Source organism: Amblyraja radiata, chromosome 29 (assembly GCF_010909765.2).
Source record: "Amblyraja radiata isolate CabotCenter1 chromosome 29, sAmbRad1.1.pri, whole genome shotgun sequence".
In the NCBI taxonomy this organism is placed as follows: domain Eukaryota; kingdom Metazoa; phylum Chordata; class Chondrichthyes; order Rajiformes; family Rajidae; genus Amblyraja; species Amblyraja radiata.
In genome coordinates, this window is record NC_045984.1 from 15,008,416 (window position 1) to 15,024,842 (window position 16,427).

Here is a 16,427-nt window from a genome sequence, read left to right on the forward strand (position 1 = left end):
TGTCCTTTAAATACTATTATAATACCTGCCACAACTCCTCTAGTAACTCATTCCATATAGCCACTACCCTCTGTGTGATAAAGTTGCCCCTCAGATTCCTATGAAATCTTTTCCCTATCACCTTAAACCTATTCCCTCCGGTTCTGATTCCTCGATTCTGGGTAAAATACTTTGTGCAATCACCCCATCCATCCTATTTACTCTACTTACAGGATCTTATACACCTCTATAACATCACTCCTCGGTCCAAGGAATAGTCCTAGCCTGCCCAACCTCCCCCTATAGTAAGTAAGTAAGTAAATTTTATTTATATAGCACGTTTAAATCAACTCGCGTTGAAACCAAAGTACTTTACATAGAAGAAATAATTAAGTTTCAGAATAGCTCAAAGCCTCAAGTTTTGGCAACAGGTTTTTGTTTTGTGAAAGTTATTTTACAGGCACATATTGTTCATTTGAGAAAGATTCTCTTAAAATAACACTTGTAAGTTCCTTCAGCGTGGGATGTCATAGTGGAAGTTTATATATATGTATATGGAAGATATACACATCAGACACCATTGCAATGCTGAAGCAATAGATTGGTTAAACTTCTAAGCTACTTAGTGTTTTTATTTCTTATAATTTAATTAGGACAGCACGGTGGTGCAACCGTGGGGTTGTTGCCGTACAATGCCAGAGACACTGGTTCGATCTTGGCTATGGGTGCTATCTGTATGGAGTTTGTTAATTCCACCTACAAGGCTTCTTTAAGAACGAGCTATCACTTTAAGAGAGAGCTATCACTTTGAGAGGGAACTATCACTTTAAGAGGGCTATCACTTTAAGAGGGAGCTATGACTTTAAGAGGAACTATCACTTTAAGAAGGTATCACTTTAAAAGGGAGCTATCACTTTAATGATGTATCACTTTAAGAGGGAGCTATGATGAAGAGGGACCTATCCTCTTTAAGAGGGAGTTATGACTTTAAGAGGGGGTTATGATTTTAATAGGGAGCTAATGACTTTAAGAGGGAGCCATGACTAAGAGGGAGCTATCACTTTAAGGGGGCGCTATCACTTTAAGGGGGAGCTATCACTTTAAGGGGGAGCTATCACTTTAAGAGGGAGCTATCACTTTAAGAGGGGGCTATCACTTTAAGGGGGAGCTATCACTTTAAGGGGGAGCTATCACTTTAAGGGGGAGCTATCACTTTAAGAGGGAGCTATCACTTTAAGAGGGGGCTATCATTTTAAGGGGAGATGGATCTTTGGTCACGTGAGGCCAAACTTTTTCTTCCCGCGCCCGCTGCGTGCGGCACGCGTGCTGACGTCAGGAGGGGAGCGTTCGGGGGACGTCAGGACGCCGTGGTTTTGAATGACATCACCCCTCGGCGGCTGCTAATGCTGAGAGTGGAGAGAGAGGCAGAGACACAGAGAGCAGGGAGAGTCTGCAAGCAGCAACACACACACAACCACATTGGGATTACACTGCGCTGCATAAAAGGGATTATTCACCAGGAAAATGTAAAGGCAAAGCAGAAATATTTCACCAGGTAAATGTTTGCTTTTCTCTTTCCCTTCCCCATTGCAATGCACTGATTTGTGTGGAGATTTGAGCAGGAGGGGATTTAAATCCCTTTGTATCCCCGCTGTGATGGGGTTTTTTTTGCACTTGGTTTCTTTGCAAGGGTTTTCGTGTGTTGCAGCGACTGCAATACCCTGATCGGGAGATGCATTTTTTTTTCGGGGGAGGGGGGGTGATGATCGGAATTGTACTGGAGGAGCTTTTACTGGGTTGACTCTTGTCTGAAGAAAGACCTTGTACAGAGCGCATAGCTTTGTCGTAGAGGACTCGGGAGGTGAGGTGCTTGGGCTGATGTGGCGACTCGCTCTGTTCCTGTGTGTGTGTGTGGTTGGGGTCTAGGGGGGAGTGAAGGGGTGAAGCAGCATCTGTACAGGTTGTGAGCGAGGGGTTGCAAGGTACACGGTCGCTTGTACCTGAACGAGTGCAGGGACGGGATCTTGGAGAGGGGGAGATGAACTCCAGCGGTGCTCTTCGCTGATGGACCGGCAGATTGCAGAAAAGAGGAAAGACCCTTGCCATTTGTGGAGGATAGACAGTAGATTGAAGGGAACGGTTTTGCGAAATCTCGCCCCTAAACACTTTGCATGGAGAAAGAAATCGCACACCCTGATGTTACTCCACTGGTCGCTTCTGGATAGTCAGCATCAATTAACAATATGTTGACTTGGTTTACCCAGGGTTGATTTTGATTAATTATTGGTTAACTATTGATTTGTTTGTTAACGTTTACCTTGCACTGTCCCGTTGCCTCTGTCGACGATGCGTAAATATTTTAGGTACAGGAGATTGAGCCAGGGATGGATTCTGCCGCACAACTTGACGTTTTGGTCTTGCATTAGCTAGCGGTGATGGGCTGCAGGTCGGCGGCGGCAGAGAAACTGAGTTTTATTTTGAGCACCGGAGGGCTTGAAATAAGCAGTGAATAGAGAGATATGCTAATCGTTACACGCGAGGAGGGTAGGGCAGACTATTCCCCCCCCCCCCCCCCCTTAACAAAAAAAATACCAAACAAAGATCTGGAGAATCCGAGTAGAAATCCTCCCTGTTGAGAATGGCCGAGTTGATGGATTAACTTGATTGCATGCAACTCGTGCGGGCTTCATCTTTGAGGAAGGGAATGATACGGATCAAGTGTACACATGGATCGCTGGCTCAGTACACAACGAAAGCGATCACTTCCTTTTTTTTTAACTTCTGGCCGAAGGCGAGTTGTCTTAGACGGAGGAGATGAGGTGTTATTTGATCTTCCCCACTGCAACCGAACCTCCTCCTGTTTGCTGGCGTTTAATGCTGGCGCAAAAATAGACTTGGAGAATCGCCTCCATTGACCTCGTACACTGGATCAATCAGCTGGGTTTCTCTCGTTGGCGGTGGATGGAGAGAGTGGAATAGCATCACTTAAATAGATGTATTTGTTTTCACTGTGTATCTGTACACCGGTATTAATAAGCCATATAAACATGTCTATCAATGACAACTCTTCGCTGTTTAAGGGGGGGATCATCGAAGAATAAAGTCTCTTTTCCTGAAAGATATTTTAGTGCTAAAGTCAGCCTGCACTTTATTGGAGAAATGTGATTAACATTGATTTTTTTTCTCTTCCTCAAATCACGGCGCTATGAAAATGAGCTATGGTTCGGCATTCATTATTGCGATTGTGATTCTAGAGATTTCAATCGACTAATGTCTCCCCCACCCCATTCTCATCCCCTCCTCCCCACCTCGCTATCTATCCACCTTCTGATCTGATACAACCTAATCGGTTGAAACAGGTGCCGCAATTAACCCCCGCGTGTCCTAACGTTGTGTCCGCAACTTTTTTTCCCCCTCAAGCTCCTGATTTGTATTCGAAAATACAATTGTTTACGGACCGAAGTAGTGGTCCAAATCTGACATTTCATCAATATACGGACACACACACACTTTCGCAATTACACAGGCAGTCACAGACATTCTCTCACACACATTCTCTCTCTCTCTCTCTCTCACGCACACGTACACGGGTATCCATCCACGGGCATTTTCTGACACGCACATACTCTCACTCACACACGGACATTCTCTCACACACATGTACACGCACATACTCTCACTCACACACACATATACTCACACAAACACAAACATCCTCTCACACACGCATATTCACACACAAACACAAACATCCTCACGCACGCATATTCACACACAGACACAGACACACACACACATCCTCTCGCACACTCATTTTCACACACACACAATCAAGCTACAAGCCAGTTTATCCGTGGAATTTCCGAGCCAAAGAAAATTATCTTTTGGAACTTCGAAGCAGTTAAAACGTGTTCCCGAAGATTTAGCACTAGTTTCCAGTGTGCCGGGAGGGAACAAAAGCTGCTCCCTTACATTCGTGACAGTCACTGTAAACAGTAATTTCGGGTAACCATGATTGATCGGGTGTCGTGCTTCAGTATATTTTACCTCCGGGATGAAGTCACTAATTATTTCAATTGATGGTCAGTGAAGTCGATATTTCACCGCCCTCTGTCTGACTTGGTCGGTGTCTCTCCGCCGTTCAAGAGCCGGAGTTTAAAGCGAGCCATCTCACAGCGTTGGAGGAAAAAGTGCTAGCATAGCAGCTCGTCATCCGTGTGCTGGGCAGATGTTGGGGCCGAGTGGAGGGTTTGGTGTGGAAGCAGATGCCGAGAATATCTCGCCTTGTGTAGACTGTACCTCGCTCAAGGACAGGCGGGTCCGCGCTGCCGGCGGTAGAGAGCGGGTTGTGGGATCAGCGGCTTGTTTCTGGTCGGTCAGCCGAAGAGACCTTTCCACCCACCTTCCTCCCCCACCCATTCCTGCCTCACCCACCCCAGCCCTGTCCCGGGCCCGGTGACTTTGTTCTGCTAGCGCTGACTTGAAGCTCCACCGATATTAGTGGGCGTTCCACGCCCCAGGACCTGTAACACCTGGGACAGGCACAAAATGCTGGAGTAACTCAGCGGGACAGGCAGCATCTCTGGCGAGAAGGAATGGGTGACGCTTCGGGCCGAGACCCTTCTTCAGACCTGCCAACGGGTTTATTAATCGGTGCGAAGTCTGAAGGAGGGTCCAGACCCGAAACGTCGCCTATCCATGTTCTCCAGAGATGCTGCTCGAAACTGCGGAGTGACTCCAGCATTTTTGTGCCTGCGGTTCCTTGTTATTATATTAATAATCGGTGCGGTGAGTGGGGGCTTTACTCAAGACCGCTCTGCCACCGTTGGTGGAAGTTAATAATCCCCTGGTCAGATGGATTCTCATCGGTGTCTTGGTCAATATCGACAATGTGTTTGACCCATGTTAGACTGTTAGACAAGGCCTACAGAACCGGTGCGAACGGAGCTAACCGGAAACCTCGTGCCCCTAAAGATGCCCGTGGCTCTTTGTCCGGGCAGTGGATGCACTTGGTTAGGGTGGATGCTTGGGGCAAGGGTGGGTGATTGTCAGTGGGTGTCCTGGGTATGGATGGTTGTCTGAGTCAATGGGTGCCTGGAGGGAGGGTGGATGATTGTGTCAGTGGGTGCCCAAGGTGAGATTGGGTGTATGAGTCAGTGGGTGCCCTGACTAAGGATGTGTGTTAGGATCAGTGGGTGCCCAGGGTGAGGGTGGACATTGTGGGCTGAGCGTGGTGGGGGGGGGGGGGGGGGGGGTGAGTGAGATGCCCATGCCCGTTACAGAATCAGCAGCATTACAAATGGCGATAGGAAAGGTGACAATCAGTGGAAAGAATGGATGGAGGTTGCGGGGGGGCAGAGGGAATTCCTACACCTGTTGGTGTCAAATGACTTGTGCAAATGATCTGCTTACAGATGTTCATCTGGAAGAACATCAACAGCTCTGTGACTCCCACTGGAGCCTCTGGGGATGGGCTAGGCCCAGGGTTCCCTCTCCCAGGGAAAGACCTGTGGAGTGTGCGGTGACACAGCAGACACCAGGCGCTGAGCTGATGGTGTTTGGGGTTAATGCCCGGGTGCTTTGAGCTGGGATTGCTCTCCCTTGCTGAGTTCCAAGCAGGGGTTGGGGCAGTGACTCCCGGCATTGCCAGGAAAGGTCACCTGTTCCTTCTCTCCAGAGATGCTGCCTGACCTGCTGAGTTGCTCCAGCTTTTTGTGCCTTCCTTGAGGTCAAGTTGTGCTGAAACCAGGTTTGTTGAATTTGTACGCTACGTTAATCAGAAATGCCAGCGAATTTGCTGCTCCCGTCCCGGTCACAGTGGATGCCGGGCCTGTCACCTTCCTGCCTGTCCCCTTGGGCTGGTGCACTGATGGTGTTTCCCTTCTACCACAGAGGCAGTGTCTGACCCATCAGCCCAGCCTCTCGGCACAGAGCAGGGATGGAGGGGCGTGGGGAGTGGAAGGAGTATCTCCTAAAGCTAGACGGGGATGTATTGAGGCAATTGTGGTGCAGAGGGCAAGAGAGGGACGTAGTGGGTGAGCCGAACGTACAGCAGTAGAGAAAAAGGCACAAAGTGCTGGAGCAATCTGCGGGCAGGCAGCATCCCTGGAGAAGACATAGATAGGCGACTTTCAGGTCGGGACCCTTTTTCATACTGATTGTAGTAGGGGGGAGAAAGCTGGAAGACAGTTGAGGAAGCAGGCCAAAGTCTGGCAAGTACTGCACAGAGTCACAAGCCCTTTGGTCCACGATGTCCATGCTGAATATGTTGCTAAATTAAACTATTGTCCTCTGAAATGCTGGAGTGGGACACAAAAGCATGCAGGATGGAAAAGTACCAAGGGCAAAGGTTGTTAAGAGTGATAATTTGTGGCATGGAAATGGGATCTCTTCCTGAGCATGAATCATAAAGCCTACTGCTGAATGTTTCTGAAAGGCTGCAGTACTGGCCACTGCCACCGGATGTCCCTAGCAGTCTGTGCTTGTGGTTCCCAGTGAAAGTGACCTGGCCCTGTGATGAAGGACAGGGACACCACTGGACCTGAGATGCCCTTTTGCTCATGTCTGTCTGTTTGGGCTCGACAGCAGCACACCTGGCTTACGAGGCCAAAAGTTATGTTCAAAATTCAGCACGTCACCTCACTTGTAAACAATCTGCTGGAGGAACTCAGCCGGTCAAGTAGCATCCTTGTACGGAAAGATAAGTATCAACATTTTGGGTTGAAGTCTTGCATCAGGACAGCTGCCTAATTGATCAGTCCAGAGCTGGACTGTGGGGCTATAGGAAGGACCTACTGATAAGCTAGTAACAGGGAACACCAGATACTGGTGCAGAAAAGTAGACACCAAGTGCTGGAGTAACTCCGCAGGTCAGGCAGCATCTCAGGAGAACATGGATAGGTGACGTCAGGACCCTTCTTCAGATGCTTCACGTTAAGACTCTTCGCATTAGGACTCTTCTGAACTCAACCTGAAAAGTCGCATGGCCATGTTCTCCTGAGATGCTGCCTGATCCATTGAGCTGCTCCTAATAAGCTGTTCCAGATCACACACACAAATTAGCAGCCATGTTTGATTACATCGTAACTGTGGCCGTGTATTGAAGAAACCCATTGTCTCTGCAGTCTTCTGAGGTCATGGAAGGAACTTTAAAGCAAACTTGGATATGTTGAGGAGGATTTGGCCCAACTATATTTTGACACTTTACAACAATGTATTTGTATTGATTTCTGTTTCCCTGATGCCCATCTCACCCTTCTGCCCTCCTGCTTATATTCGCTGGTCCCTACACCTAGGGCACGGCTCCAACTTGTGCAAGCATAGTTGAATGTTTCACTGAGCTCCTTGAATATTCTCAAAATGTCATAATCCACAGCTCCCAATCCTGATTGCACCAAAAGGTGCAGTTAGTAGTGGGAGCTTTGGGTGACAGCATTCTCTATTCATTCCCTGGTCCAGGTTGGCAGAGGTGATGTTTCTACGCCTCATTTTTACTCCTACATGATGCTCATTATTAATTTGGATGAGGTGGATTTGTTATAAAGAAATGAAATGGCACCTTTTAAGTTAGTTTAGTGATACAGCAGGGAACAGGCCCTTCAGCCCACCGAGTCCATGCCAACCAGTGATCACCCTGCACACTAGTACTATCCTACACACTAGGGACAATTTACAATTAGTGTTGGAGGAAACCGGAGCACCCGGAGAAAACCCACACCGTCACAGGGAGAACATACAAACTCCACACAGACAGCACCATTGGTCAGGATCAAACCTAGCTTTCTGGCACTGTAATACAAGATACATTTATTTGTCACTTGTGCCAGTTGGCACAGTGAAATATGATCACCATTGCAGCAACTCTACCGCTGCGCCACTGTGCCACCCTATACTATGCTACTCCTCCATACCATGCCTTTAGAAGTCATGCAGCCAGTGAATTCTTCAGAGCACCCAGGCACGATTGCATAAACTGCAGACTGGCTTGTGGCATTAGCCATGTCCCCAGCCAGATTGTCCGCATGGTCTCTGACCTAGCATTGGTTGGTGAGAATGAACACTGATCTCTCCCCTGACGGAAGCCTGCTGGTTCGGGTACCTCTATGGTTGTTGTGGAAGTGCAAGGATCGTGTGATGGTCTCCACCGTCAAACAGCTCGTGACACTCAATACTTTCAGTGTTATGAATATTTGGCCAGGCAGTGGTTAATGGATGCCTTGTGTCCTGATGTCAGTCCACGTACTGGGGGATAATAGCGGGAAATATTTCCACAGGATATCATGGTGAGGTTCTGCAACCTTAAGAAGCTTTGTGATTTTTTTTTTTTGTTTGGTTTTAAAGCTAAATTTCGTAATCCTATAATTTTGAACCTTTCAATGCTATTACCATGGCGTCTGTGGCAGTGGTGATGCAGAATGTCTGGCTTATTGGCTGCTCTGTGGCTACTGAAGCAGACAGTAATCTGACAAATGATGGAGGGTGCGCTGTACCGGGGCTCTTGCTGCTGTAGCCATCACTCATCCATTTAGTCAAAGGGAGGCAGTGATCACGAGTAACAAAGAGCCCTCCTGTTCTGGTGGCCTGCGCTCTTTCACCCCCTGCTCATCTCCGGCTGTGCCTTCCAACTCTCCAACCTGCCGCAATGAGGTGCAACCGTGGGCCGCGGGGGACTTGAATGGGGGTGAGGTGTGAGGCAGTGCAGCCGAGCATGCTGCAGATGTCACAGCGGCAATCGATTACCACGCAAAATGACAGGAGCAGTCGAGAGGCACAGAGTCGGGCAGTGCAGAAACAGACGCTGCAGCCCATGGAACCCGTGTTGACTATCGAACGCACATTTACACCTCCCACTTTATTTTATTCCCACCAACTCCCCCATATTGCCACTCACCTGCACCCTTGGACACTCTGTGGCCAATGAACACCCACCCACCTGCCTTCGGGATGTGGGAGGAAGCCCACGTGTAAACAGGCGGAACGTGCAAACTCCACGCAGTCAGCACTAGAGATCAGTATTGAACTTGGGTCACTGCAGCTGTGTGGCACTGGCTGTACTGGCTGATAGACACAAAGAGCTGGAATAACTCAGCAGGAAATGGATGGGTGATATTTTGGGTTGGGACCTTTTTCATTCAGAGATGCTGGCTGACTGACTGAGTTACTCTAGCACTTTGCGTCTATCTATGGTATAAGTCTAGATAGTTCCAGTTTTACAGTTCTTTGTTTCAACAGCTGTACTGGCTGCTCTACTATGGTGGTTCTTTAGTTTGATGAGTTGTCTTGATCTACAGTGCAGTTGTGTGGGTGTTGCTATGTATGAATCCTGTATTTTATTTTATTCAGCCTTAAGATTGAGGTATGGTAAAAATGATTCACTCAGTGGGTGAACCTTTTGAATTTCCTGTCTGGCAAACTCAAGAATAATATCTTTCCTGCTGTTATCAGACTCTTGAATGGACCTCTCTTATGCTTGGGATGAATTCCCCATCGTCCAATCTATCTTGCTGCAACCCCTGCACTTTTTTTAATCTGCACTTTCTCTATGTCCTGTACCCTGTTTATTTTCTCTTTTGTACTAACTGATGTACGTACAGTATGGTATGGTATTGCGTATGGTATGATTTGCTTGGATATCATACAAAACCAAATCTTTCACTATATCACAGTACAGGTGACTATATCAAACCAAAGACAATATCAAAAATAAATAGCATGAATAAAACAATAGCAATACCAGTGAGCCATGAGGTTCAGTCATCAAGATCACTTAAAACAGAGGCTGAACATTTTCTGGACATAAAGGCTATCAAGGGATATGAGGATGGTACAGAAAAATGGTGCAATCAGGATTCATGAGAGAAAAGTCAAGTCAAGTTAAGTCACTTTTATTTCTATAGCACATTTAAAAAACAACTCTCATTGACCAAAGTGCTTTACATTGGTGGAGGTACTAACGTTATACAACAGTGGTTCATAGATTAAGTACATACATAAATACATACATATAGCCCTCCCTCAGAGGACATCAAGAAAGGCTTGAGAGTAAAGATGAGTTTTAAGTCTCGACTTAAAAGAGTCGATGGAGGGGGCAGTTCTGATGGGAAGAGGGATGCTGTTGGTAAGCCACATGATCCCTCAAATCTTCCCTGCCATTCAATATGGTTTCTAACCTTGGCGACTGAATGGCTCCCATCACCTCTTTACATCTTGAAGGGCAGAACGGCAGGCTCGAGCAGTCAAGAAACTGGGGCAGGGATCCATTTGTCATCTGTAGTGACTGTTGCAGTTATGCCTCCTGTTTTCACCTCACGAGAAGGGTCTTTGTACAGATCCATGTCGTTCTTTTCCCATGAGGGGGCTGTTTTATTTCGAGTGTTGGGGGAGAGTAACGCTCCCGTGGGTTTGTGTGTTCTTGTAACCGGAGCAGTTTGAAACACATGTTCACTGCTGCTCCATGATCAAAAGGCGGTCAGGTAGTCTTTCCCTCTCCTCGTTCAACGTGACGCCACTGAGATGTCCTTGCACCGCACTGCAGCAAAGGGCTGGTATTTTAACCTGTCATTTTAATCACACAGAGAGGGCCAGATATCGCAATGATGCAGGTGGTCTGAGTAAGCGAGCGGAAAAGCATCCGAGCCAGGTGATGCAGGAGAAGCACTCACGATAATTAAATGGACAGGGGCGGTGAGTCATTGCTTGCGGGCAAAGACATCACCAGCGAGGCTCCCATCTCCCCATGGAGTGGAGAAGGTTTCCATTGCCAAGGTTGTCGTTTGCGTGCCGATCCTTCACCCCCAGGGCCCTCGCAGCCACCTGGGGCTCGCCGCGGAGGAGAGAAAGCACAAACAGAAGGACTAACGTCATCAGAGCTTCTCTCGCTTCTTCAAGCCAGGCTGAGGAGATGGACGGGGCTGTTTGCCAGCTGAGTTAGTCATAGTCATACAATGTGGAAACAGGCCCTTCAGCCCAACTTGTCCACACCGGCCAACATGTCCCAGCTACCCTAATCCCACCTGCCTGCATTTGGCCCATATCCCTCCAAACCTGTCCTTTCCATGAACCTGTCTAACTGTTTCTTAAACATTGGGATAGTCCCTGTCTGGACTACCTCCTCTGGCAGCTTGTTCCATACACCCACTATCTTTAGTGTGAAAAATATGCCCCTCTGATTCCTATTAAATCTTTTTCCTTCACCTTAACCTTTGTCCTCTGGTCCTCGATTCACCTACTGTGGGCAAGAGACTCTGTGCATCTCTACCCAATCTATTCCTCTCATGATTTTATACTGTCCGCGCGGAATTGGTTCTGTTGTGTACTACTGGGTGACGTGCCACTGTCTTGAGGGTGACGCATCACTGCATGTTAGAGGGTGCTCTGAGATGCAATCAAAGGTTGAGATTCCCAGTAGGCCTTTATTTTAATTTTCCCCAGTGTGCATTCAATCCTATTTTCATGCTCTGTACCCCATTCCCTTTGCAATCCTTAACTTTGCAAGCCACTATCGGAGAGGTAAGTGCAAAATGCTGGAGTAACTCAGCGGGACAGGCAGCATCTATGAATAGAAGGAATGGGTGACGTTTCAGGTCGAGACCCTTCTTTAGATCTAAGAGGTTACAGATGAGCGGAAAGATTGAACAAGCTGAGTCAAATATTTCGTGCTATAATCTGAAGCTGGCCACGTGGAACAAAATGTGGACCTTGGGCTTTGGACGTTGGTCTGGATTTTTGATGCAATGGCTTTGAAGTGGCCAAAGTAGAAAAACCATCTCTAAGCTTTCTGGAATAAACTACTTGGATAAGGAAACATTCACTGATCTTGAACTTAATTCCCAGCATTTACAACAGTGTGGAAGCATTTCACCTGGTTAATCTTCTACCTACACAGACCTTTCTTGTGCATCGGAACTCTGCTTTTTTTGACGAGGATTTTCCTCCTCTTTATCACTTGCAATGTATCTCACTTTCCTATGTCATTCACACCCTCTGCCCCTCTGACCCCTTGCCCATCTCAAATGGTGTGTGTGTACGTTGTTTACCTCCCAACCTTGCATTGTCTCCCCTCTTGTGAGTCCCTTTCTTTCTCTTTCACAGGCGTACACAATATCTAGTCACAGATTCATCAACACAGTCTGAAGATGGGTCTCCACCCAAAACGTCACCTATTCCTTTTCTCCAGAGGTGCTGTCTGACCTGTTGTGTTACTCCTGCTTTTGTGTCTATCTTCAGTTTAAAGCGGCATCTGCAGTTCCTTCCACACTCTGCCACACCACAGTGTGGAGAGGGTGTCTCTCTCGCTCTTGACGTGATTACCGTGTAGAAACAGCTTCTTTTTTTTCCTGCTCACTCTAATCCTTTGGCACCAATTAAAGTTGGAAAAGCAGTGTTGATTTGTGACCCCCTGAACTCCCAGCATCCCAGCATGGAGCCACACAGCAACACTGGGTTGGTCCCGTCACTGCAGTGTGCAATAGGTGAGAACAGAATGGAGTTAAGAGTACCAAGAAAGCAGAATGTTGACTGACAGGATTTACCCATCTGCACAATCCAGGGATTTCTTGACCTGAAAGTTTCAGAATCCGTAATGTCCCCTTGTCAGTCAAGTATTGAAGAGAGCTCTGCTCAGTACAATACTGACAATTAAAAAGCGGTAGATGCTGGAAATCCAAGAATGCTGAAAAGACTCAGCAGGTCAAGCAGCATATGTGGAGAGACTCCTGATATACCCCAGTTGAGGTGGAGGGGCAGGGGCAAAACAGCCTAGGGGCAGCACAGTGGCGCAGCGGTAGAATTGCTGTCTTGCAGCACCAGAGACCCAGGTTCAATCCTGATTACATCTGCTGTCTGTGTGCATTTTGCACGTTCTGCCTGTGGCCGCGAGGGTTATTTTCCCCCACGTGATCTGGTTCCTTCTCGCATTGCAAAGACGTTTGTTGGTTTGCTGGTTAATTGTCCTCTGTAAATTGCCCCTAGTGTCTAGGATGCAAAAGTGAGATAACATGGAACTAGGGAATAGGTGATCGATGGTCGGCATGGACTCAGTGGGCCAAAGGGCCCGTTTCCATGCTGTATGTCTAAAACACTCTCTTAAACAAAACTAATTCAACTGTCAAGCACCTATTCGCACTATTCCAGTTTTATTCTCCCCACATTCCCATCAACATGTCCCCAGATTCTACCAACTCACGAGGATCTGACTGACTGCACCAGCAGCCAATTAACCGATCGATTCACACTTGTTTGGGATGAAGGAAAAAAACAGGAGGAATCCCATTCTATCGCAGGGTGAACATGCAAACTCCACACAGACTGCACCAGCAGTGAGAATAAAGCGGAGGGGTGCAGCCTGTTGTAGCTGCATCAATGCTGTGCTTCCTGGATGACGGTTGCGCAGTGGTAGAGTTGCTGTCTTACAGCGCCAGAGACCCAGGTTCGATCCTGACTACAGGTGCTGTCTGTACGGAGCTTGTACGCTCTCCCCATGACCCCATGGGTTTTCACCGGGAGCTCCAGTTTCCTCTCACACTCCAAAGATGTACAGGTTTGTCAGCTATTTGGCTTTGGTAAAATCGTATATTTTCACTAGTGTGTGTGTAAGGTAGTGTCAGTGTGCGGCGATCGCTGGTCGGCGCAGACTCGGTGGGCCGAAGGGCCTGTTTCTGCGCCATATCTCTAAGCTAAAAAAACAAAACAGTGCGCACAAGCCCATTGAATGTATCAGTGGCGATTTGCAGCACTCGGACACTCCTCCCTTTTGAGTCCGTCACCTTTTGATGAACGGAAATAACCAGAGCAGCAACCGAGGTGGGAAGGGACTGAAAGTCACCCATGGATCTCTGTTAACCCGACACCAGTAGAAGTAATCGATTAATCATTGTGTCGCCGTGGCAGCTGCTGGCGACACGCTTCAGTAGCCCACACAAGGACTGCCACCGCTTCCCATTCTCCGCTACAGTGAACTGGTGCCTTCAGAGCAATAAAGTCTTCGCCAACGCGGCTATTATCCTTTAAGTCTTCATTAACTCTCCTCGATTAACAGGTTTAATGAATAAAAATTGCTGCTGCAATGAGCCAGGATTGAGTCGGCCTGGCTCAGCCTCTTTGTTTCGTTGGTGGAACTCGGCGATTTGTCCTCGTGATTTTTTTTTAATTGGATTTGTTTCGCTGTCTGTTCTACACCCTGCACCTCCCCTCGCCCCTTTCCAATCCTATTCTCCATGTCTCTTTACAACATAGGCGCCCGGCAATTCAGCCCATTGGGTCCATGCTAGTTTATGCTCTATCCCATTTTCCTGTTAGAATATGGGAATACAGCACACAGCTCATAATGCTGTAGTAACTCAGAGGGATCAGGCAGGATAGCATCTCTGGAGAGAAGGAATGGGTGACGTTTCGGGTCGAGACCCTTCTTCAGACCAGCTCATCCATGCTGAGAAAGAAGCCCATTTACGCTAGTCCCATTTGCTCATGTTTGACCCATATCCTTACAACTCTTTCCTATCCATGTACCTGTACAAATATCTTTTAAGCGTTGCATTGTACCTGCCTCAACCACTTCCTCTGAAAACTCGTTCCATATACGTATGACTCTCCGTGTTAATGTTCTTGTTTCTTATTCTTCTATGTTTCTCACTTTCTCATCAGCTTCTGATGATTCTACCTCTCTGGCTCTGGGCTTCTCTCATTCCTCAGGCAGGAGTTTCATAGGACGCACCTTCCAAAAAAAACTCTTGACATTTCCCTGTCAGCCTGCGCATAAGATTATATGTTGTCGGGCCTCCACTGGGGATTGGCCATGAGTAGGGATCCAGGGAGGCAGCAACCCAGACCATCACAGTAGGGATCCAGTGGATGCAACCCAGACCATCACACAAACCAACCTCCCTTCCATTGACTCCATTTATACCTCACTCCGTCTCGGCAAGGCCAGCAGCATAATCAAGGACGAGTCGCATGCTGGCCACTCCCTCTTCTCTCCTATCCCCTCAGGCAAAAGGTATAGAAGTGTGAAAACGCACACTTCCAAATTCAAGGACAGTTTCTTCCCAGCTGTTTTTAGGCAACTGAGCCATCCTACCACAACCAGAGAGCAGTGCAGGACTACTATCTACCACATTGGTGACCCTCGGACTATCTGTGACCAGACTTTGCTGGCTTTACTTTGCACTAAAAGTTACTCCTTTGTGTATCTATACACTGTAAATGGCTCGATTGTAATCACGTATTGTCTTTCCACTGACTGGATAGCACGCAACAAAAGCTTTTCACTGTACCTCGGTACACATGACAATAAACTAAACTGCAAACAGTCCAGGAGTTAATTGGGCCATTATCTTTAACTTTACGCCAGAATGATGCCTGTGTGTAGCAGGATCCTCTGCCTGCACCATTCTAGGTGAGAGGGATTGGGCAGCCCACCATGGCGGACTATTCTGTTACTGCCTGTGCTGCGGACGTCTGCCAGAGACTCGCGTTCAACCCTGACAATGGATGTTGTCCATACACAGTTTGTACGTTCTCCCTGTGATCACCTGGGTTTTCTCCTGATGCTCCAGTTTGCTTCCACACTCCAAAGACGTACAAACTTGTCGGTTAATCAGATTTGGTAAAATTGTAAATTGGCCCTTTTGTGTAGGGCTAGTGCTAGTGTACGAGATGATCGCTGATCAGCATGGACTCTTTGGGCCAAAGTGCCTGTTTCTACGCTGTATCTCTAAAGTAAAGTCTAAATGCAGAGAGAGAGATGGGCACAATAACACAGTCATCTGCAGTGTTTTTTTGGAAAAGCATTCAAAGAAAAAGAATTAAATGTTTTTTTTAATTGTGTGCACACCTTTTAATACCCTCGCTCACTGCAGGGATCACATCTTCAATTTCTGAAAACACCACAATTGACCACACGAGTCTGAGATGCTGATTCTGTTTAACAGGCTGGTCAGGGAGAGCTGAACAGTTCTTGGGGATTAGCCGAGTGGGAATCTCCCCTGCAACTTCCACCACCTTGAGAGCCCGAATTGTAGTACTTACAGTATTGATTAATGATCTGTTGCACCGACCGTTTTAGAGGAACAATCAAGAGATTGCATCTCGCTGAAGTGGCGAGGGATAAGCGGTTTAAACTATTCTGCAGCTGCAAGATTCAAGGTGTTGGGCAAAACTGTTGAGTAAAATATTGGGACTGCAGTTAAGAGTACAACTGCATTTACAAACCTTGAATAGTCATGCTGATATAAGCAGCCCAGCTGCTATCTGCAGACACGAGATTACTAACATTCAACAAAGGCTGTAGCAGCCGATTCCCGGCCTCGCTACATCAGTGAACATTGACAGGGACTTAATTGCTGGAGGCTTGACATAGTCGACTGCCTCCTGGTGAAGGTCATCTGGTCAGGGCAGAGGCCAGCCCATCAGTCACCACTTCTCCTGTGTAACGGGGCATTTACAATCCACCG

At 47.5% G+C, this 16,427-nt stretch overlaps 1 protein-coding gene across 40 annotated transcripts in view; it reads left to right on the forward strand.

The window, feature by feature from the left end:
* Positions 1–1,376: 1,376 nt before the first annotated feature.
* LOC116989340 (receptor-type tyrosine-protein phosphatase S-like) overlaps positions 1,377–16,427 on the forward strand; it is a 394,665-nt gene continuing 379,614 nt past the window's right edge. For 39 of the 40 annotated variants that reach the window (XM_033046611.1, XM_033046631.1, XM_033046612.1 and 36 more), the window contains exon 1: positions 1,378–1,534. The gene's annotated coding sequence lies outside the window, so the exon portion shown is untranslated. Of the gene's footprint in view, positions 1,535–16,427 lie in introns of all 40 variants that reach the window. The other variant, XM_033046622.1, reaches the window with a different exon arrangement.